Here is a 23,189-nt window from a genome sequence, read left to right on the forward strand (position 1 = left end):
AGAAAGCAAATTAAACGAGCTTAAATACTCTCTAAATTTGGAATGTGCAAAAATTTACTGTCTGACAATGGAGAGTATTTTCAGGTTATACTATGTCATAATCAGACAAACAAAAGTTACAGGAAGCAGGCCCTTCAATACAAATTATTGCCTATATATCTCATGATTTTTGTAACCTGACTTTAACTGCATATAATAATGAATTTCTTAATAAATGCTGGAATAACTTCCACTTCTGTAGAGTATATTTTGAGACATTGTGTCCCTTCCAGTTCTATACTTTCATTCTGTATAGTTAGTATGTATGTATTTATAAAATCTGAATTTTGAATTCGTTTTCAGTTTTGTTTCTTAAATATTTTCTTGATTTAAATTTTTAATCTGAAGTATCTTTGTGGTAGTTTGGTGTTCGGTTTATTGAAAGTCCCTCTTATTAGAGATCGGCTATGTCAAATTGATGACTGAAATAATCCTCAAATAATGGCTGGGGCAAGAAGTTCCCCACAAATGCACATAGAATATTGCCGTGTTTCTAGGTGTTACTGGTAAATTTTAAAGGAAAAAACTAGTAAGTGGCACTGTGGACTGCATTTCTAAGGGGAGAAAGTCTCTGTTTGAGCGTGTACTGTTAGAAAAAAAGAGTCTCAACTTGAGATTTGTCATTTTGTAAACAGTATTGTATTACTTAGCTGTTTAGATAGATTTTCGACTTGGAATGAGTATTTTCTGTGTAGTTGAGGTCTGCTTTTGCTATCCCATGAGTAAATATCTCCTAACTACTGGGTGTAAATTCCTTTGAACTAGAAACCCACTTTACAGCAGTGCTGAATTCGACCTAAAAGTGTTTTCAAAAATTGTTAGATTCCCTTTAAAAAAAAATACACTGAATTATGGTTCTGTTTTGTCCCTGTGTGGAAGAGATCTCTTGTTTTTGAATTGTAAGCAGACACCTGAAAAAATTCTTGCCTTCCCTGTTTCCCACAAATTGTTTTTAAACCATTTTTGTGGTGCTGCTGTAAGAGTCTCAGTAAACATCATTATAGTGCCATGTTAATCCTTGAGATACAGGAAGTCATCTGCATCCCTGGCAGAACCCCGAAGAGGATACTATTTCCACGTTCCCACAAACTTCCAGGGTCCCATGTTTCTGTCTAGTGAATAGGATTTTTATCTGGACATTACTATTTACAAAACACCAAATGGATTGTAGCCAATAAGAGGTATTGCCCAAGCTCTTGTTTAGTAGCTTTTATGTTGTTGTTTTCAATGGCTTGGAAACTTACATCTTCAGTATTAAATGACTAAGGAAAGTTATCAGTGCTTTTAAACAATTGCTGTAGCTGCAAGAGCAATTTACCACTTTCCTGTGTGTCATGTTGTATTATTTAACACAGTGGTGTCCATGCAGAACACCCTGTTAAAGATAGTGCCTAAATTATAGTGTTTTTGCAGTGTTTATCTCAGACCTCCTTGACAATAATATATTGGCAACTGTATGTTTCTTCTGTTTGTTCTTAGTCTTAATAAATATATATATTTTTAAAATTGCCATATATTTTTTAAAGATTTCTGCTATAGAGAGAAACTCCTGGAATAAACAACTTGCTTTTGTAAGGTGACGAAGAGTCTTAGAACAACATAGTTCAGCATCATACAAACAAGCAATATGAAATAGTCGGAAGAAATATTCAGCTATCAAAATCTTAGATTTTTGCACTAATAAGGCTTCCAAAGATAAGGAATTAAAGGCTTCATAACACCAGACTCTGCATTTGCTTATTTCAGTATTACAGGCAGCTTATTCCAAATGTTTGGGGTTGTAACTCCAAAAGCCATAATCTGTATTAGCTGCAGGTAAATAAAAATTAATAGACTGGGTCAAGCAAAGGGCATATTTGCAGATTGTGTTTGATAAGTCAACGTAAGTTCTTGATGCCAAGTTATGAATAGATTTTATACAATATGGAAAATCTGTGTCACTGCCTTTGCATGGAGAGACATTTTCAGTTGTAGGGTCATAAGAATGAGTCCCAATTTCACACACAGAGTTTTATGTAGTATTTCTAGCCTCTGCACTACTATTGTATATATGCTGATCTATCCCCACAGTCCAGAATGGATAATAAGTACTATTGAACAGTCTGCTTCCTTGCAGAATCATTTAGCTCAGTCATAGATGCTTGAAAACAAAAATTAATAAAATCTCATTTTATGTGATAAAAGATTCCAGTTCTTTGCTAGAGCTAGTTGAAGCAAATATTCTTAAATCCATATAGTAAATGCAAAAGCTTTCTGATCTTTTTTAATCAGGTGAGCTGGTTAGGGTTAGGATCTGAAACTTTTATAAGGTAGGTTAACTGTCTACCATTAAATATTAATAAAATATAAATATAAGTGTACCTAATCCACCAGCTGGACTGACATATGTGAAGGGTGTCAGTTGCTAAGGCCCTGCATAAAAATGCCAAGCAATTCTGCAGACTCACTGGCAACCAGATTAGGTGAATTTAGTTACCACCAACTCAGGAGAATAAAAGGAATTGGTGTGCTTTACTAAGGGTTTGTCTACATTTATAATGCTACAGCAGCACAGCTGCGCCATTGTAGCGCTTCAGTTGTAGATGCTACGTACACCGATGGGAGGGATTCTCTCATTGGCATAGGTAATCCACCTCCCCAAGAAGTGGAAGGTAGGTTAATGGAACAAGTCTTCCATCGATCTAGCTTTGTCTACATGGCGACTTAGGTTGCCTTAACTATGGGGTATGAATTTTTCACACCCTAGAGCAACGTAGTTTTCCTGACCTAATTTTCTAGTGTAAACCAGGTCTAAGGCAGAGGAACTAGGGAAATAGGGGCAGTAAAGCACGGGTTCTATAGGGAGCAATACTAGAAATTGCCAAGCTCAAGAGTAAGCTTTGGCTGAAGTTTGCTGTTACTTAAGCTAACAATCAAGGAAAAACAAAGGAGGGAGTAAGTTTGGACTCGGTCAGGTTGGGTGTGTGTGTACTGTGTTAGGAGCAGGGTAGGAATATCACATGGTTACAGGTGGTTATTTGCTGTCTGAGTCAGGAAAACACAGCCAGATGGAAAATAAAATGTTGGTGCCATTGTAAACCTCAGCTATATCCTCTCTAAAGCTCTCAAAGTTCAGTTCAATGCAACAGAGAGGATGTTGTGGTTTCAGCAACCCCATCCGGAAAAAAAAAAATTCAAGTAACTTTTAGTGCTGTGTATTTCATTTTCAAGTGAAGTATTTTTGAATGGGGTCAAAGGTGTATAAGAACGTGAGTGGGCGAAGCAGTATTTGCATGTAGCTCGTGCCGGTCGCTCCTCAGTGTGCCTTTATAAAAGTTTGCTTAGAAATTTGAGGTTATAACCTTCAGAAGTTAGGTCCCTTTCAGATTCTAGAAAGCAGTCCTCTTCATTTGTAACGCTTCTTACCAGCTCAGTGTCTAATTGGCAGGCAGTAACAGGTGGAGTGCCCCAGAAGTAGGTCCTGGGCCAGTTTTGTTCAACATCTTCATTAATGATCTGGAGGATGGAGTGGATTGCACCCTCAGCAAGTTTGCAGATGACAATAAACTGGGGGAGTGGTAGGGGAGATAGAATACAGCGTGATCTACACAAATTGGAGGATTGGGCCAAAGGAAATCTTATGAGGTTCAACAAGGACAAGTGCAGAGACCTGCACTTAGGACGGAAGAATTTCATGCATTGCTACAGACTGGGGACCGACTGGCTAGGCAGCAGTTCTGTAGAAAAGGACCAGGGTGTTACAATGGACAAGTAGCTGGATATGAGTCAACAGTGTGACCTTATTGCAAGAAGGCTAACGGCATATTGGGTTGCATTAGTAGGAGCATTGCCAGCAGATAGAGGGAAATAATTATTCCCCTCTGTTTGGCATTGGTGAGGCCATATTTGGAGTATTGTGTCCAGTTTTGAGCCCCCCACTAGAGAATGGATGTGGACAAATTGGAGACAGTCAGTGGAGAGCACGTCTTATGAGAAGAGGCTGAGGGAACTAGTCTTGTTTAGTCTGCGGAAGAGAAGAGTGAAGGGGGATTCGATAGTGGCTTCAACAATCTTAAGGGGGTTCCAAAAAGGACGGAGCTAGGCTGTTCTCAGTGGTGGCAGATGACAGAACAGGGAGCAATGGTCTCCAGATGCGGTGGGGCGGGAGGTCTAGGTTGGATATTAGGAAAATCTTCTTCACTAGGAGGATGGTGAAGCACTGGACCGGGTTACCTAGAGAAGTGGTGGAATCGTAGGCCCGGCTTGATAAAGCCCTGGCTGGGATGATTTAGTTGGGGTTGGTCCTGCTTTAAGCAGGGGGTTGGACTAGATGCCCTCCTGAGGTCCCTTCCAACCTTAATCCACTCTGATTCTATGTAGATTTTTAAATAATCTTTATATTTAAGCTATTTAAATATATTGTACCATACAAAATACATAGAACAAAGAAAAAAAATATCGATCTGCTCTAAGACCTTTCTTTTACATTTCTGTATGGATTTGAAGGCTTATTGAACAAAAGTCCAGGGAAACCAACTGCTAGAAAAATTGTACCAAGGATATCAGAAACTTTCTACTATCATCTTTCTGAAGCAATTATATTCAGGGTTTTTTCAGCAGATGATTACATAGAACGTTTAAATAGAACTTAATATTTAGCAAGCTATTTGGTAATTTATTTAACAGAATAAGTAGGTCTAATCCTACAACTCTTTCAAAACCCTTTTTAGTGAATGCTACCCGTTTGTGCAAAAGCACTGAACTTTTGGTCCTTACTAGAATGTAAAATTTGTTTAGTATGGAATGTGCTTACTATTTTGAGTATGAGCTCTAACTAAATCCTCAAACTATTACTTCTAAAATATTAGCTTTATCTAATCATTAACCAGCAGATTGTCTAGGCTTCAGTCCTCAGTTTTCTTATAGAGCCTGATTCAAAGCTCATTGAAGTCAATGGATGTCTTTTGAATCAGGCCCATCATTTATTCTTGAGTTTCATTGAGGCAGAATCCTCACTGTTGTCCTTTTCTCTCTACCTTTCTTCAGTCTTTAGTGTTCAATCTCCAAGCCAAAAAAGAAAGAAGTCTATTATTTCTTTAATAATTTATTGGAAAAAAATTGTATTAGAATAATCAGAGTACAAAAGCAATGAAATTCTAACAAATGTAAAACATTTCTCTCTCTTTGTTTCTAGTGACAATCAGTTTAAAAAGTGATAGCATGTGAGCTGTTCCATTCTTTTTCATTAGAAAGATAATTAAAGGTCTGTTTGCTTTATTTAAACTCCTGTTGAGGCTAAGCCACAAATAACAAATTCTGACTTGTGATTTTTCTATGATAAAATAAACCCTTGTGCCTTTTGCAATCATGTTAAGCTTCATGGTTGTAAGTGTGCTAGCAACATAAGTTAATGTCTGGGTGTTGTTTTCCAATCAGATAAGCAGTGTCAGGTTTTCTTCTCAATATATAGGGGTTTTGTAAGGTTTTTCTCTTCTCATATTTCTTAGGCTATAAGTTAAGATTAATAAAAAGAGAAGCTAGAAGGATAGGGAGATACCAAAGGGTATGTCTACACCATAGCTAGGAGCGTGCTTTCCAATGTGGGTACGCAGAGATGTGCTAGCTCTGCTGGAGCTAGTGTGCTAAAAATAACATGGTAGCCAGGGTACCACTGGTCAGTTTAGCATCCAAGTACGTACCCAAGGGCTCCAGGTCAGTACTCAGGTTGCTAACCTGAGCTACCACCTACCTACTCCAGGCTACACTGCTATTTTTAGCCACTAGCTTGAGCAGTGCATTTCTGTCCACCTGCTCTAGGAAGCACACTCCTAGCTGTGGTGTAGACATATCCAGAAACGACATTCTTCCATAATAATATATTATGGCTGTTATTTCTCTTTCATGGGAATCCTCTGTTCCATCAGGTTTAGGACTGGCTGGAATTTAAAGCATTTTCAAGTGACAGTGACAGATAATAGTTCTTCCTCTCCCAGTGCAGTGTTTGTGTGTGCGCCCTCTAAAGGAATGCAGAGTAAACTACTGACGTTATGCTCCTGTCTGCTTTCATGCTCAGAGGTTGAGGTTTCCTCTACAGCTCTCGCTAAGTCTCTAAGGATTTGTTTCATTGGTTCCTTCCCCTTCTCTCTCTAGCTTTGTCCCAAAGTGTTAACAAGAAGATCTTAGAAGCAATATTGGAATGAAGACCGGGACTCAGCCTAGCATAAAATTCTGAGCCGCTAAAGCAGTTAAGCAAGACCAGCTGGAAACAGCAAATGGTTCCTATTCCTAAATTTGCTTCCATATGCTCTCATCTTCCCCAGCTAGTTCATTCTTTCTCTGCTTCTCCTGCTTCTGCAGCCAGAAAGCCTCAGGTCGGTCAGCAAGGAACTAGATGTCAGCTGTGTGGTGTCCCCACAAAGTGCCATGGTGTCTAGCTCCTACTGCTAAGAATTTCCAGGGAGGGCCTTAGCACTAGTGCCTTTCCCCCTCTTTCTTAACTCATTTTGTTGTATCTGCTGAATAGTTTATTGATCCCAAAATGGTTAAAAGCCAAATTAATTTGCCTGCTATATTAACATGTAACTACTTCAATTGCACTATGGAGCTTTACTACCTCTTTTGAAGCATCTTGTATTGGCTAGTGTTTGAGACAAGCTTTTGAACTAGATGGGCTGTTGGTCCAATTTGATATGGCAGTTCCTGATATAGTTGTCTCATACAAATATAATTAATTATGTACTTTGGGTGGAAACCCTATTAAGATAGGATTTTTGTTGTTGAATCCACAGTTGCTGCTATGCATCAGCAGCTCAATAGTGATGTTAATAGTATATCAACAATTCAGTTTTTAGTTTAACAGGCGTAGACTGGCAGAATTTATAGTTTTCTAAGTTGCCAATGTATGTTTTAAAATTGCATTGGATTTTGATGATATTGCTTGGTAGATTTGATGTTCCCAACTGATGATTTTCTTAAATATAGGCATGGGGTAAAGTTGAGACTGTGGAATAATCCTGATTTTTTAAACAGTGTACAGAGTAGCTCTTATTCAGTAGTTTGATATGGGCAGAATGACACTCATGAAGACAATGGTATGTTAATAAATATGTAATTACATTGAAAGGGGTGTGTGTGTGTGTGTGTGTGTGTGTGTGTGTGTGTGTGTGTGTGTGTGTGTGTGTATATCACTAAAGCATATTGCTTATCTACTTCAGAGCCTCTCTCTATACATATATATACACACACACTTCAGAACATGCGCACACGTGTGTGCGTGCGCACACGTGTGTGCGTGCACACACATAAGTTCTGAAGTAAATCAGCAATGTGCTTTAGTGATTATTTATTCAAGGAACACTTAATAAACAATGTCATCTTTTCCTGAAAGAACCACATGTAGGTTCATTAGCTGTAAATATTCAGTGCTATATAATTGTACTGATTCTATTTTGTACTATGTCAATAATAGTTGACAGTAGTGAGAATGGAGGACTGTGAGAACCTCAATGAGGTAATCCAAGTAAAGTGGCATGACAGCCATATTTATATTCAACTTAAGATTCAAGGTAATGGAATTCTTTACTTGTGATATACACCGTTGGGTTCCAAACCTGAAACACCCTCTGAGGAGAAATACTTAGTGGGTAAATCAGTTAAGTCTGTGCCATGTGCACCAGCAATTAAAAAAGAAAATATGTTTAGATTCATTAAAAAGAGAAAAAATATGTAATATCCTAGCATACAGGAGGATGGTTGGCTACCCTCTAGAACAGGGGTGGGGAACCTCTGGCCCGTGGGCCGGATCTGGCCCGCGAAAGAACTTGATCCGGCCCGCGGGCGGGCTGGAAGTGTGCGCCGCCGAAACCCTGCCGCCGTCTGCCCATTTTCGGCGGCGGGGGAGTCCGGAGGCGGTTACTGCCCCACGGAACCCTGTGGACACTGTAAAACCGCGCTGCCGAAAAGGCGGAAACGGCGGCGGCATTCGGGCGGCGGGTACCGCCCCACACGTAACTGTGCCGCCGCCGAATCCCCGCCCGCCGCCAGGGCCACCATCAGGCCCTTGGCAACAAAAAGGTTCCCCACCCCTGCTCTAGAACAAAGGTTCTCAAACTGGGGGGCGCACAGAATATATTCTGGGAGGGCATGAGAAGCTTTAGGGAAAAAAACTTACTGCGTACATTTTATATACAGCAATGAATAACGAACAAAGCTGATTCCTATAGACATATCAAATCCTCAGATGGTGCTCTGCATTTGTTCTATCTTCTAGTGATTGCTCATGTCCATTCCAATATAGGTGTGTGCACACCCACAGTGCACGGTTCCTGGAATTTTTTCCCCTTAGCAGACCACGTAGGGCTGGCTCTGGTGCCCCCTGGAGTGCCGCCAGCTTCGCACCCCCAAGTGGGGCCGGAGCTCCAGGCGGTAGCGGAGTTCCCGCGGTACCATAGCTACTGCCCGCCCACCCCCCCACACACACACACACAAGCCGGGGCCGGAGCTCCCGAAGGCAGCGGGGCTCTACCGGCACCGCAACCCCAAGAGGGGCCAGAGCTTGCAACGGTGCCGCAGCTCCACGCAGCACCGGGGTCCATGCGGCACCGAGACTCCACGCCGTGCTGCAGCTCTCCACAAGGTTGAGGGGCTCTTTGGAGCTCCCCTCAGCGGTAGGCAGCGGAAACCATGGTCCCTAGCGTGGACAAGGCACCCATGACCTAGGACAACTGCCTGTGTGGCGGCTCGGGTCCCACGGGGGGGGGCAGTCGTCGGAACAGCCGACACCCCCTCAAGGTGTCCAAGCAGGCGGCAAAGGTGCTAGTAGGGGTACAGTCCGTGCCTTGGCACAGTCTGAGGCCCATAAACACCACTCCTCAGTTGAGGAGTCGGACCTCATGGAGACACCCTCCTACAGGTGCACCCCTTTGGCAAGGGGAGCACCCACAAGACTTCCTCGGTAGTCCTATTACCCCTTCCCGGACGAAGCAGTCTCTGGGGGCCACATGGCGCCACGGAAAGATTTCAGGGTGCACCAGGAGTTGCCCAATATCGGGCCCCTATCTTGAGGTTGGCTTCTGCCATTCTGTATGGAGGAATCACGCTGGCTAAGGCAGCGCTCCAAACGTCAAGCGACGCTGCTGCCCCGGTGGGTAGAGACATAGCCCCCGCAAGTTCCATGAGGACGTGCTCATGGCTGCTACCATTAGGCCTGTCCAGGAGGTGCAGCAATCTATCCAGAATGCCTGGATCCAGGAGTCTAGTATGCCACCCTCGCCCTACAAGGATGCATACTTTCATGGGTCCATCCTCCGGAGCCAACAGGGGCTGGCTCCTAGTACCAATTTACAGCCTGCCCCTTAGCCTATCTTCGGCTCCAAGGGTGTTCACCACTTGCGTGGCGGTAATGGCGGCCCACCTCAGGCGAAAGGGGTGCAAACCTTCCCTTCCTGGTCGATTGGTTGATGGGGGTAGGTCCAGGTTCCCAGTGCAGGTCAGCGCGACTTACACTGCTCCACATGCAGCAGGCTGGTCTGCTCATGAACGAACAGATGTCCACTGACGCCAGCGAAACGCATAGTGTTCCTGGGGGCCACCCTGGACGCTCCCCAGTCCAGAACATTCCTGCGTCAGCCATGTTTTTAGGTGCTGGTCTCTATCATCTCCCAGCTGCACCGATACTCCACAACAACAGCCAGGCACTGCCGACTGCTGTTAGGCCACATGCCAGCCTGCACATACGTAGTGAGGCTAGCTCGCCCAAGACACAGGCCGCTTCAGGCATGGTTGGCCTTGGTATGTGTGCCGAGCAAACACCCACTGAACTGGGTGGTCCAGTTCCCCCACCTGCCCTAGCCTCCCTGGACTGATGGAGATTCCCCAGGCCAGTAGGGAAGGGCGTTCCCTTACACGGAACTGATCCCGTCGGTCACCTTAAGTTCCGGCAACTCGTATGTGGGATGGGAGCCACATGAGTGCCAACCTGAGCACTCGGGGGCTCTGGTCGGTGGAGGAAAAGTGCTTGCAGGTCACCACGGGGGAGCTGAGAGCTGTTTGCCTAGCGTGCAGGCTGTTCCTCCGATCCCTGACAGGCAGAGTGGTGCAGGCACTGCAGGACAACACTGCAGCCATTTCACATGAAGAGGCAGGGAGGGGCGTCCTCCCTGCCTCTCTGCAAGGAATCTACCTGTCCATGGGGCTTTGCCATGAGGCATGACTCTGCTGGAGTGCATCTCACCTCATGGGAGTGAAGAGCGACGAGACGGATCGCCTCAACAGGTCGTTTCTACCCCACCACGACTGGTCGCTGCACTCGGGTAGTGACTGCGATCCTCCAGAAGTGGGGTGTCCCCCAACCGGATCTGTTCGTGTCGGTTGGGAATGCGCAGTGCCAAGGCTCGGCTGGCGCCGGGGTCATGAGACTGGGTTGCTTTCAGATACGTTCCTCAGTAATGGGACGGGGACCTTCAGGTATGCATTCCCGCCCACTCCACTCCTGGCAAAGGTCTTACTGAACATAAACAGGGGCAGGGCGGATGTCATATTCACTGCTCAGGCCTGACCGAGCCAGCGCTAGCTCAGCATGCTGCTGGACCTTTTGTTCGCCCCGCCCATGGGGCTCCCGAGGCGGCATGACCATCTCTCCCAGGACCACAGTGGCTTGTTGCACCCGGTCCTGGATTCCCTGCAGCTCACGGCCTGGAGGCTCTGTGGCTGACGGAGGTAGGGGGGCCTGCTTGGTGCAGGTCCCACAACTCCTGCTGGGCAGCAGGGACCCTTCTACACAGGTCGTGTATCAAGCTAAGTGGTCATGGTTTACCACTTGGGCGGAGTCCCAGGGCATTCCGCCAGCCTCTTGCCTCCGCAGGCGACTCTGGAGTACTCCGGGGTCTGGTGCTGGCCTCGTTGACAGTCCACTTGGCAGCTATTTTGGCCTTCCATTACCCGCTAGCGGGGAGATCCCCATTCTCCCATCCCACGTTGGTCAGGGTGTTCAAGGGGGTGGAGAGGCAGCATCCCTAAGTCCGCAACCCAGTGCCTCCCTGGGATATCAGCCTGGTCCTCTCGAGACTCTTAGGGGCCTCCCCTTTGGAACCAGTGGCTTCACGCCCTCTGCTGTGCTTCGTGGATGGTAGTCTTCTGGGCGGCCATTACCTCAGCTTGGGGGGTCTCCAAACTTAAGGCCTTGACCTCGGAGCCCCCTTATACACTATTCTGTATGGATAAACTTCAGTGGAGGCCATGCCTGGCCTCCTAGCCTGGGTTGGTTTCTGAACCTCATTGTAGCCACGATTGACCTCTCCCTGTGTTTCCCAAACCGCGCAGACTGGGTTTGGAGATGGCATTCGCTAGACGCGAGACGAGCCCTGGCCTGTTACATCGAAGACACGGCCGTTCCAGAAATTGGCGCAGCTCCTCGCCGCTGGTGGGGGACTGGACAAAAGGATCACCGGTTTCCACCCAGCACATCTCCGAGTGGATCACATCCTGCATCAAGTGCTGCTAGGAGCAGGCGAATGTGCCGCTGCCGGGTGTCATCACAGCACATTCACCCAGAGCTAAGGCCTTGTCTGCAGCTTTTCTGGAGAGAGTGCCCCTGCAGGACATCTGCAAAGCAGCCACCTGGTGCTCTGTCCACACCTTCACGTCCCACTACGCCATCGTTCAGCAGGCGAGAGAGGATGTAGGATTCGGCAGAGCCGGGCTGAGGGCAGCTCACGGGTAACTCCTACCCACCTCTGAGGTACGGCTATTTAATCACCTATATTGGAATGGATATGAGCAAACACTTGAAGATAGAAAACAGGGTTACTTACCAGTAACTGTTGTTCTTCGAGATGTGTTGCTCATATCCATTCCACACCCACCCCCCGTCCCCACTGTTGGAGTTGGCAGAAAGAAGGGACTGGGGGCATACGGCCGGCAGTGCCTCATGTGCTGCGGCATGGGCGTGGTACTCCAGGGGGCACCGGAGCCGGCCCTACGGGGTCTGCTAAGGGGAAAAAAGTTCCGGGAACCATGCACTGTGGCATGCACACACCTATATTGGAATGGACATGAGCAACACATCTCGAAGAACATCAGTTACTGGTAAGTAACCTTGTTTCTCTACATGTTACTGTGCATTTTGATGGATTTCTTTTAAGCTTGTGTAACAGCATATGTTTGCTCTGATTTGATGCACACATTTATTAGTAAATATCAACCACAATCACAATTTTGCTTTTTCTCTTACTACAATGCATTGTTGGCTCATTTGTGGAAAAAAACCCCAAAAAAACCACCTCAAGTGATGGAATTGCTCTGCTACAAAAAACAGGCACAGCCATCACACTAGTAACAACAGTGTGTTGCAGGTATGCAATATCTCACTTAAATTTTACATTACTGTATACTTAAATGGCTCTACTGTTTTTAATATTTAATGAGAGATGCATGTTGATTTTTTGTTATCAGTTTATGTACTTCTGTGACGGAAAGAGTGGGGCATAAACTACTACAGACACACAGACGTGGGGCAAGATCAAATAAATTTGAGAACCACTGATCTAGAATATTGAACTAAATACCTGTTTAACACTTAAGAGAATAAAATTACAGCATCTGGTGCTTTTTGCATATGGCAAGGAATTTCAGAGTTAAAAGGAAAGTAATTATCACACCTTAAAATATTATGTTGATATTTTAAAGATCTCCAGAGGAAGGTATAATAAAAATTGTTTGAGAGAGTGTAGAACTTGTATGGGTGAAATTTTATAGACTGGAATTATTAATTTGAACAGGAGAAGAATAAAAGGGGTTTGATGAAGTAACCAAAGTAACAGAGATGATAATGAAAACTGACCAGCTGCAACTAGGAGGGACCCATCCCTGTGGATAATGCCTCAGAGTGAATTGTTAAACTTTGGGACAGTTTATGCAGATAGAAATCATTGGTGGTTTCCATCACATGAGAAGTCCCATTGACTTAATTAGGACTAATCAAATGTTTAAAATTAAGGATATGTGTAAGGGCTTTGCTGAATTGGAGCCATAAAAAGTAACAAGAAGCTAGAGGGAGCAATGAACAGCCTCATTATGGGGTTTTTGTTTGTTTGTTTGTTTTGTTTTGTTTCTACTGTAGGCTTCCCGGCAAAATGTTGCTTAGGATATATCTAAGGTAAATTTTCAGGTTGACCTGAGTATGCTAAGTCTTTTAATTTACTTCTCTGCATAGCTATCTTCTTGGATGTTTGAGAAGCAGTTTTCATTCTTTGTATTAAAATTTCAGTGGCAAACTGTTAAAGGAACAATTGGAAGATTACATCAATTCAAAGAACAAGAGAATTTGAATTTGATTGAGAGAATTTTAAAGTAAACTTTAATATTGACCTGAAACTTTAAAAGATGCAGAGATTAGTGACTGATGAACCCATGTGCCAGTTCCATAATATATTGCACCAAGACTGAATACAGTGTCACTGAACTTCTGGAAAGCTGATGTTTTTTAAATGGAATTATAAAAAAAAAAGCACTCTTTTATATTAAAACATTGCAAAAATGCATCATCAGGGTACACAATAACAAGAATTCTTCTTCGAGTAATTGCTCATGTCTATTCCACTACAGGTGAGTGCATGGTTCCCGGAACTTATTTCCCCTTAGCAGACCCCATAGGGCCGGCTCTGGTGCCCTCTGGAGTCCTGCGCATATGCCATGGTATATGAGGCACTGCTGGTCCTATGCCCCCTCAGTTCCTTCTTTCTGCCCTTGATGGTTGCTGGAACTAGCTTTCCTCTCTGCAAGTACTATTCCCCTTGTTTGAACTGTTGTTATTCTAAGTAGTTTAGTTAGTTTTAAATAGTTAAGTGTAGTTAGATAAGTAAGTCCCTGCAGGGACTTAGAGCGGCTGGGCTATGCCCAGGTTGCCGGGATTTACGCTGTGTGCCTCCTGCGGGAAAGCTTTCCCACTCAGTGACCCCCACGATTGGTGCCTTAAGTGCTTGGGGGAAGAGCACAGAAAAGACAAGTGCAAGATCTGCATGGCTTTTAAACCGCGGACTCAGAAGAACCGAGAGATTTGGTTAAAAGCCCTGCTTATGGAGGCAGCGCTCCGCCCAGCATCTGAGCTGACCCGCTCCACCTTGGCACCGAGTGTCACCTGGGTGCAGAGTGCACTGCCGGCACTGGCCTCGACTTGGCGCCGAGCAACATCCCCAGTGCTGAAAAAGAAGAAACAGCACACGGAGCACGGACACTCCCTTGCACCGTCAGTATGGGCAGGGTCGAGTGCGGAGATGCACCGAGCTCAGCCCGTCGAGTCTTCTCCAGTGCCTGCATCTCCACGCAGGGAGTTTCCCCCGACTCTTGGAAGTGGGAGAGTGCCCCTGCCGACACCGGAGGCTTTTCAGGCAGCAAGAGCCTTGTTGGCCTTGCCTACGCCACCTCTGCTCCCCCTCCGCAAGGGAGAAGGAGCCAGTGTTCCGGGGCAAGCCTGCATTGGGTCCTTCCGAAGGGTGCTGCAGATCCCCGGTATAGGGAAGATCATCTCCCACTGGATGGCCACCGAGGGTAGAGCGAGGACGCTTCCCCAGCAGTTGCTCCAGGTTGATGTCAGTGAGCCGGCCTGCTTCGACTCAGGATGAGTAGTCTCCCTCTTGGCGCCGACGTCGGTCCCCAGCACCAGAGGCAGCGCAGGCCAGGAGGCGGCACCTGTCGAGGTCTGCCAGGTGGTGCTCAGACAGCTCCCGTTCCAGATCCCCGGCACCAAGGAGTTCGCACACACTGAGGCGGTGCAGAACCCGGTCACCATCGGAGGACTCGGCACCGAGGAGTTCGCCCTCACCAAGGCAGCACAGAACCCGGTCGCCATTGGAGGACCCGGCACTGCGCAGTCCACAACATGGAACCTGGTCACCAGAGTACAGCTCGGCACCACAGAGTTCAGAGTGGTGCTGGTCTCGGTCACCTAAGGGCAAGCAGCACCACAAGTCATCGGTACCGAGATGATGCTCCAGTACCGAGAGCTCTTCGGAGCGTGCCTCCGTACGTCGGCACCACTTGCGGTGACGGAGGCTGTCCTTGTCGTCCTCCAGTTCGGAGGCGTTGAGAGGACGGTCCCCGGCACGGAAGGGCGCCCGGGACCGAGGATGTGCACAGCACCACCTGTCCAGTGGCTCGGGGTCCCACAGGGGGGACAGTCATCAGGACAGCTGACACCCCGACAAGGCATCACAGCAGGTGCTGCAGTTGACCCCAGGGGCAATGGCTGCAACAATGGCCTTATTGGGCCCCAAGGGACATCCAGATAGGATGGATTGGGGTCCTGGTCCCGTCATCGGGGGCTCAGTCCGTGCCTCCGGCACAGGAGAAGGCCCATAAACACCACTCCTCGGACAAGGAGTTGGACCCCATGGAGGGATCCTCTATGGGCGCATCCATTCGTCAGGTCGGGGAGCACCAGAAGGACGCGCCTCGGCTGTCCTCTTCCTCTTCACTGGATCAGGCAGTCTCCTGGGACCACATGGCGCCACTGGAGGATTTCAGGGTGCACCAGGAGCTGCTCAAGAGGGTGACCTCTAATCTGGGGCTAGAGGTGAAGGAGTTAGAGGGGGCCGAGGATACCCTCTTCAGTGTGCTGGCGGCAGCTGCCCCAGCGAGAGTGGCCTTACCAGTCCACAATAGGGTCCTCAAAATTGTAAAGGCCCTGTGGCAAACCCTTTCCTCGGTTGCACCTATGTCAAGGGTGGCTGAGAAAACATATTATGTCCCGGCCGAAGGGTTCGAGTATTTGTTCATTCACCCTGCCCTGGGAACCCTGGTGGTAGATGCGGCCTACCAGTAGGACAGGCAAGGTCAGCCAGGTTCCACTCCCAAGAACAAAGACGACAAAAAGCTGGATTTGTTTGGGAGAAAAATTTATTCCACAGCAGCCCTGCAGTTCAGGATTGCCAACTATCTGGCCCTCCTGGGGAGATATAATTTTAACTTGTGGCACTCCCTCAGGCGCTTTGCTGAGCCCTGCCCCAGGACCAGGCCGCAGACTTTACCACCCTCCTGAACAAAGGAATCATGGTGACTAGAGCAGCGCTCTAGACATCCAGTGATGCCGCTGACTCGACGGGTGGGGCCATAGCCTCCGCCATTTCCATGAAAAGGTGCTCGTGGCTGCAATCTTTGGGCCTGTCCCAGGAGGTGCAGCAATCGATCCAGGACCTCCCCTTTGATGGGTCGGCCCTATTCTCTGATCAGACTGATGCGAAGCTGCACGGTCTGAAGAATTCTAGGGCCACACTTCGCTCCCTGGACCTGTACACGCCCCAGGCGCAGTAGCAGCCAAGGCCTCTGCCTAGGCTCTTTCAACCCTACAGAAATAGGGGGTTTAGAAGACGAAATCAGTCCTCCAGCTCGTCCTCGGCCCCCCAGGGGGTCGGGCAATCGGAGGAGGCAGTTTTGATGGTGTGCCCGCAGGTGGCACCCCTACTGCCCTCCTGGATCTGCCCCACCCCTTCCTAAACAGGTTAAGGCCCTTCTATCCTGAATGAGCAAAGATCACGTCAGACCGTTGGGTCCTCAGGATAGTCTCGGGGGGCTACGCCAGACAGTTTACTTCTACCCCCCCCCCCCCAACAGCCCTTCCTCTCCATCCCCCTTCAGGGACCCTCTCATGAACAACTCCTCAACATAGGAGCAGTGGTTATGGTCCCTAAAGGCAGACTTCCTCATCCCCAAGGCAAAGGGGGGTCTGAGACCCATATTAGACCTGTGTCATCTAAACAAATACGTCAAACGACTCAGGTTTCGCATGGTTTCTCTAGCCTCCATAATCTCTTCCCTGGATTCAGGAGACTGGTATGCTGCCTTCGACCTGAAGGACACATATTTTCATGTGTCCATTCTCTCAAGCCACAGGCACTTCCTCCGTTTCATGGTGGCTGGCTTCCACTACCAATTTACAGCCCTACCCTTTGGCCTATCTTTGGCTCCAAGGGTGTTCACCAAATGCATGGCAATAGTGGTGGCCCACCTGAGACGAAAGAGTGTGCAAATCTTCCCTTACCTGGACGATTGGCTGATCAGGGGCAGGTCCAGGTCCCAAGTGCAGGAGAGCGAGACTCTCACTTGCTTCACGTGCCGCAGGCTGGGACTGCTCATAAATGAGCAGAAGTCCACACTAACCCCAGTGCAACATATAGAATTAATTGGGGCCACCCTGGACACCTCCCAGGCTAGAGCCTTCCTGCCTCAGCCACGTTTCGAGGCAATGGTCTCTGTCTTCTCCCAGCTGCATCAATGCCCCATGACAAAAGCCAGGCACTGCCTACAGCTGTTAGGCCACATGGTGGCCTGCAGGTACGTAGTGAGACTAGCTCGCCTCAGGCTCAGACTGCTACAGGAGTGGTTGGCCTCGGTATATGTGCCAAGCAGACACCCACTGGATTGGGTGGTCACAGTTCCCCCACCCGTCCTCGCCTCCCTAGACTGGTGGAGGTCTCCCAGGAACTGGTCCCATCGGTCACCCTGATCTCTGATGTCTTGGATGTGGGATGAGGAGCCCACATCAGCGTCAACCTAAGCACTCAGGGGCTCTGGTCGGGGGAGGAGAGGCACCTGCACATTAACGTGAAGGAGCTGAGGGCTCCTAGTGTGCAGGGTGTTTCTCTGATTCCTGACAGGCAGAGTGGTGCAGGTGTTGATGGACACCACCACAGCTGTGTTTTATATAAACAGGCAGGGGCGAGTGCGCGCTTTGGCTCTCTGCGAGGAAGCTACCCGTCTGTGGGACTTTGCCATGAGGCACGATTTTCACCTGACTGCCTCTCACCTCCTGGGAGTGAGGAATGGCAAGAAAGATCGCCTCAGCATGTCGTTTCTACCCCCGCCACGACTGGTTGTTGCACCTGGAGATACTGACTATGATCTTCCAGAAGTGGGGTGTTCCCCAATTGGACCTCTTCGCATTGGCCTGGAACATGAAGTGTCCAAGGTTCTGCTCGCTCCAGAGTCACGGGACTGGGTCGATCTCCAACGCGTTCCTAACCGACTGGACGGGGACCCTTATGTACGCGTTCCCACCCATTCCGCTCCTGCCCAAGGTCCTGCTGAAAATAAAAAGGGACAGAGCAGATGTTATACTCATCGCTTTAGCCTGGCTGAGACAGCACTGGTTCAGCATGCTGCTGGACCTTTTGATCACCCCTCCCGTGGAGCGCCCGAGGCGGCACGACTTTCTCTCCCATTACCATGGTCACCTGTTGTACCCGGACCTGGACTCCCTGCACCTCACGGCCTGGAGGCTCTATGGCTGACAGAGGGCGAGAGAGCCTGCTTGGTGCAAGACCAACAAGTTCTGCTGGGCAGCAGGAAACCTTCTACACAGGTTGTGTATCAGACTAAGTGGAAACAGTTTACCGCTTGGGCGGAGTCCCGGGGCATTCCATCCAGCCTCTTGCCTATACAGGCGATCCTGGAGTACCTGCTCCAGCTAAAGCTCCAGGGTCTGGCGCTGGCCTAGCTGAAGTTTCACCTGGTGGTCGTTTCGGCCTTCCATCAGCCGTTAGAAGGGAGATCCCTGTTCTCCCATCCCATGTCAGTCAGGTTCCTCAAGGGGGTGGAGAGGCGTTATCTGCAGGTCCGTGACCCGGTGCCTCCCTGGAATCTCAGCCTGGTCCTCTCGAGACTCACGGGGACCCCGTCTTTGAACCCATGGCTTCATGCCCCCTGCTTATGCTTTCATGGAAGGTAGCCTTCCTGTTGGCCATTACCTCATCTAGGAGAGTCTCCGAGATTAGAGCCTTGACCTTGGAGCCCCCTTATACAGTATTTTATAAGGATAAGGTGCAGTTGAGGCCGCATCCAGCCTTCCTGCCCAAGGTGATTTCCCAATTTCATTGTAACCAAGATATTTTTCTTCCGGTGTTTTTCCCAAACTGCCTGTGTCAGAGGAGGAGAGGAGATGGCATTCGCTGGATGTGAGACGAGCTCTGGCCTTCTGCATCAAGCGTACAAAGCCGTTCCAGAAATCGATGCTGCTCTTTGTCTCAGTGGCTGAGCATATGAAAGATCACCTGTCTCCACCCAACGCATCTTTTCGTGGATTATGTCATACATCAAGTTCAGCTACGAGCAGGCAAGGGTGCCGCTTCCGGGAACCATCACAGCGCACTCAACCAGAACTCAAGCCTCATCTGCAGCCTTCCTGGAAAGGATGCCCGTGCAGGACATCTGCAAAGCCGCCTCCTGGTTGTCGTTGCATACTTTCACGTCCCACTATGCCATCATTCAGCAGGCGAGAGAGGATGCAGGATTCGGCAGTACGGTGCTGAGGGTAGCTTACCGGTAACTCCTACCCACCTCCAAAGTATTGCTTTTTAGTCACCTATGGTGGAATGGACATGAGCAAGCACTCGAAGAAAAATACAAGGTTACTTACCAGTAACTGATGTTCTTTGAGATGTGTTGCTCATGTCCATTCCACAACCCACTCCCCGTCCCCACTGTTGGAGTTGGCAGAAAGAAGGGACTGAGGGGGCGTAAGGCCGGCAGCTCTTCATATACTGCAGCATGTGCCCGGGGCTCCAGGGGGCGCCTGAGCTGGCCCTACGAGATCTGCTAAGGGGAAAAAAAGTTCCAGGAACCGTGCATGGAGGTGTGCACACACCTATAGTGAAATGGACATGAGCAACACATCTTGAAGAACATCAGCTACTCTTAAGTAACCTTGTTTTTATGAAGAATTTGATATAATAAAGCAAACTTATTTATCAAACACAAACATGATGAACAAGAAAAGGGATAAACTCAATCGGCTATACATCGTCAACAAAAATGCATTGAGATCCCTTCTTTCCTCCACACACCTTGAACTTTAATCAGTCAGAGTTTAAGAATCCTCCAAAAATGACACCCTTAAATGATATCACAACCTCCAGGATAACAATGAAGTGTTTATAAGACACTGAGGGATTAAAGAATAGATGCAATTTAGTTTCATCTTGAAAATTAGTTTATTTAAAATTCATATTTTATTAACGCAAAATAATTTAAATAGATATCTGTGAACAGCCTTTTGAACTGTATTCCCATAACAGAGCTTGCTTTAGGGTCATCTTCAGCATCTGTTCACATTTTTAAATATGCCTGCAATTAGGAACATTGTAAGATCACTCATAATAGACAGCATAGAATAGCATAAAAAATTAATATCTTATACATGCACAGCCCAAGATCATGTAAGCTTGTTTAAAATTAATACAATTATCTTTTCTCAGTCCCCCAGAATAATCAGTATATTACATTATTATGAAGGGAAAGAATTGTAGGACATTCTCTCTTTAGTCAGAAATAAAATGAATATTTATTAGAATTAAAAGATCTTTAACGCATTACTTGTAATATTTTATCTTTAACTCGGATATACTAATAAAATCAGATAATTCCTGCAATCTTAATTTCACTAGCTTCCAGCACTTAGGCTAATGCATTGCTGCATGATCAAAAGTACTGTTATGGAATTCTGTAATGGACTGAACAATCTAGTGTAGTACTCATGATAACAGTATGCATCTAACATTTTTGATTAATTTACTTTATTTATCCAAGCTGCTTTTTGATCATTAATCTGTATTAAACCTATTTTTGTCTTTAGATTTTAAATTTTTTGGCAAGGATTTTTTGTTCTATTTTCATTATTTTATGTATTTTTTCGGGTGTATAATATCATGTAAATCTATCCAAAGGACAGTTGGAAATTCTGAATTAACTTTATCCATCCATCATATAAATTCATCCCATCAGTGACCATAAAAACATAATTCTTACTCTTTGTTGTTCATTTTCGTAGACTGTGGCCTTCTTTATGCAATACATGGTCCACAAAATAGAGCTGTACTTTTGCAGTTCATGATTAAACAAATACATACAGAAGAAAATGGTTTTCGAGATGTTCAGAAAAATTTAGATTATTAAAACTAAGTCTTTTAAAACTCTATGCACCTGTACAAATATAATTCAAACAAAAATATAATAGCCTTAATACAAAGGACTTCACAAATCTAACAGTAAAAAACTCATCATAAATAAAATTCATAACCAATCCCTCTCAATCCCTCACATCATCCCACCCAGCAAACTATTATTAAACTACCATTTGGATTTTTACAGTTCGTTTTATTATTTGTTAAGCACTGACACTGAGCTCAGCATTATACAAGACCCAGATCTCAATTTGGGACCAGATGATCTTACTATCTAAAAGATGGACAAAGTTCAAATAAGAATTTAATGGGAGACTAGAAGGGTGTAGATAACTTAGATCATTTTAAAAAATAAATTCAGGAAGTGATGGCATTATAATCATGTGGGTCAACATTTCTAAGCCTTGTAAAAGAAGTAGATTTTCAGTATAAATTTCAGTGACAAGACATAATTTGAATGATGAGATATTCCAGGCATAAGGAATAATAATGGAAATAGGTACATAGATATGAATGAGGTAATGTTGAGGGTGGTGAGGCTGGCATCACTGCTCAAAAGGGATGATGTAGCATCTAATTAGAAACAAGAATAAAGATGCAGTGGGACAGAGCTGTGCAGAGCCTTCAAGGTGAGGAGACAGATTACATCACATACACATGTATAGCATATTTGCTTCATTCTGTGACAAGTATCTATTTATGAAGGATGCTAATTAAGGAAAACTACAGGAAGGCTTGCAGCAGTGCAAGTCTGGCTTTTCACATTCTGTATACTGCCTAAATTATTTATTTGGACAGGTTTTTTCCTAAAGCAGCTGACTGGAAGTGATTTTGTTCTTCTATACTATTCCTGTGGAATTCAACTATTTCTTAATTTCATTATTTTTTTAATTCATAAGCACGTCCTTGGGCAGTGTAAGCATGCATGGCCATCCCTCCCTGTCAGTCTTGGAGAGAGGCCATGCATGCCTCCTTGTTGTTCCATGCTTCTCAGGAGGTGTCTAAAAAGGCAGGAATTAGCTGTGTCTGGGGCTCAGAACCTGGGATTGGCACTGAGCCATAAATAGTCTTGGGGCCCAGGCCCTCAAGCAGAGCGGAGCACCAAGCAGTCTAGAACTCTGACCCTCAGGCAGCGCAGAGCCAGCAATCAGTCTGGGGACTCTGGCCTTCTGGCAGGGCAGAGGCAACAATCAATTGCATGGCTCTTGCTGTTGCCAGGGCACAGTTAGGAAGCATCTGTCTCCCTCAGCAGTTCTGCCCTAACTGAATTGAGCTGCAGGGCCTGCCTTTTGTACTTCCTGTCCCGCCCCTCTGCTTCCAGGGGAGGGTGGCCTTCCTGGCTCTGCCCACCAGGGGCAGGAAGTGGCCCTTCCCTTGCTACAGCAATGTCCATGTGTTTATTTTTTTCTCCCATTAAACCAGTCATAATCATATGGCCAAAAATTTTTACCTCCAAGACGGTGATTGAATTTAGTTGCTTGATTTTACTGTAATGTTATTCTGGTTTGCCTTTGAAAGTCTACTCTCCATAAAATACATACTTATGACTAAATCCCTTCAGAGAGAGAGAGGGAGAGTGTGTGTCTTTGTTTCCCAACAACAAGGAGTTTCTCAGTTCTCTCCAGAACCAGCATATGAATCAGCTTCTAGCATAATGGAACAGCATCACAGATTGTGCCCTGTCCCAGAAGACGTGTAAACCTTTGTGATGGACGTATCTGTCATAGGTGCAGGGAAGAAAGATTCCACAAATTGCCCTTAAGCTTCAATTTCCTATTGGGCATCACAGTTCCCTAATAGCTGAGGGATTATGCTGTGCTAGTATTCTTTGATCTACTTTGTTCCTGTTAGTAACATACAAGTAACTGCAATAAGAGAACAAAGTTAGGGAAGAAGAAAATTAATAAAATCTATAAAGAGACCAACAGTGTACTTAACTCGAGTATATAGGTTCTATTAATCTCTCCAACATGTGAGTATGCATTGCTGTATATCTTGGGCAATATGTTATGAAGAAATAGCTGATCTTATACATCTTAGGCTATTTTATATTAAGAGGGCAGGAGTGAGCCCTGTGTAGTAAAGATTATATCCATGTATGTTTGTTCCATGATCAGTGCATTTATATATTACTGGGAAAAACTGTTTTAAACTGACACTATTTCTCCATTAACTTGGTAAATTAATTGAGTTGTTCACTGTTGTTATAATCTGTTGTATGAT

The 23,189-nt window shown here is 46.2% G+C and overlaps 1 protein-coding gene across 2 annotated transcripts in view; it reads left to right on the forward strand.

The window, feature by feature from the left end:
- The window catches only part of CDK17 (cyclin dependent kinase 17), a 188,281-nt gene that overhangs the window by 95,500 nt on the left and 69,592 nt on the right, over positions 1-23,189 (forward strand). The gene's annotated exons all lie outside the window — the stretch shown is intronic.

This window comes from Emydura macquarii, unplaced genomic scaffold (assembly GCF_026122565.2).
Source record: "Emydura macquarii macquarii isolate MOO-44397 ecotype Brisbane River unplaced genomic scaffold, CSIRO-AGI_Emac_v2 contig_2205, whole genome shotgun sequence".
Lineage (NCBI taxonomy): Eukaryota > Metazoa > Chordata > Testudines > Chelidae > Emydura > Emydura macquarii.